The sequence below is a fragment of the Gekko japonicus genome, unplaced genomic scaffold (assembly GCF_001447785.1).
Source record: "Gekko japonicus isolate JY-2015 unplaced genomic scaffold, Gekko_japonicus_V1.1 scaffold101, whole genome shotgun sequence".
Lineage (NCBI taxonomy): Eukaryota > Metazoa > Chordata > Lepidosauria > Squamata > Gekkonidae > Gekko > Gekko japonicus.
In genome coordinates, this window is record NW_015165238.1 from 1,980,419 (window position 1) to 1,981,857 (window position 1,439).

Here is a 1,439-nt window from a genome sequence, read left to right on the forward strand (position 1 = left end):
CCCAGGTCCAAACAGCGTGGCTCGCCCTAAAAGAGGGGTCCCAGCCTCCAAACCCTTTGTTGTACGGCTGTAGGCCTAAAGCGTGTAGCGTTGCCCTCTGAGGAGCTTTCCCTGGTCTTTGGGTCGTCTCGAGCACACGTCCGGGTCCGGGGCTGCCGGCCGGGGCAGCTGTTTCGTGTTATTTCGTCGGGCTGGCTGGTCCCAGGGAACGACCCCTCGGAGGGCTCGTCTCTTCTGTTTTCTTTCAGGCGGAGGTAACCCGCGCACGGCCTCCAAGCTTTCAGTGGGCTGTCAGGACAAGTTTTACCACCCCTCGGCTTTCACGGTTGACTACGTGCGTGGGGAGAAAGGAGCCCGGAACAAAAATATAATATATTGCCTCGTGTTAAAGGTCAGCGCGTCCTGGCCGGGTGCGCACACACGTTATCGACCCAAGCCGGGTGACCTGGTGGAGGCGGGGGTGTCCCGGCTCCTAGGCCGGTGGGGCTTCTGCGAGCTCGTGGAGAGGGCCTGTGGTTTATACGTGTGCCCTCTCTGGATGGAGACACACGTGGGTCTTTCAGGGAATCCGGGGCGGTGGGTGGCTTGGAAGCCGCTGGCTATTTAGGGTCCCGGATTCCAGAGGCGAATAAGTGACGGGCTTCTGGAGGGGTAGATTGGACGCAGGCAGGTCCCGGGAGGGAGCATCGCAACCGGGCTGAGTCTTCTTCTACCCCAGGGGGAGGCTGCCTGCCCCTGAAACGAAGCCTTGGCCAGTCTCTCTCCAAGCCTGGCGTTGCCGCTGCCTCCGACTCTCGGCGCCGGAATGACAGACGTTGGCAGGCTCAGCCGTTGACACGACCTCCGCCGCCGCCGGTTTCCCAGGTCGGGGTTGTTTCAGGTCCGGCTGCGGGCTGGTCTTTGACCGATCAAGAGGGGAGGGGGAAGACGACGGTTCTTGGCAGGCCGATGGAAGCCTGGTCGGTGGCATCTGAGTGGGGAAAGCAAAGCGCTTGCTGGGTGAGGTGACTGGCGAGAGGTCTGAGCCCCGCGCCCGAGGGAGGAGGGTGTCTTGGCCCCCTCCGCTCTGAGGCCAAGGCTGCCGGATTCCCCACCACCACCCTCTCCCCCCTGTCTTTCTCCCCCAAAGTCCTTCTCCGCTTTCTCCCTCGACCCCCCTCACCGGCTACAGTGTGGGCGATCTGCAAGGGGGGGGGCTGCCAAGCAAGCAGGGACCAGGGGAAGCTGGCCAAGGCGGCGGGCCGGCTCTGCCCCTGCCCCGCCCCCTCCCGGCGGCTCACCTCTCCCCCCTTTTGCTTGGGCAAGTCTGGCCGGGGTGAGGTGGGGGAGGGGGAGCCGCGCCGCCTTTTCTCTCGCGTGGACACGGGGGAGGAGACGCGGGGCCAAACCTGCGCCCCCCCCCCCGCCCTGCGCCTTTCTCTCCCGCGGAGGGCCGCCGG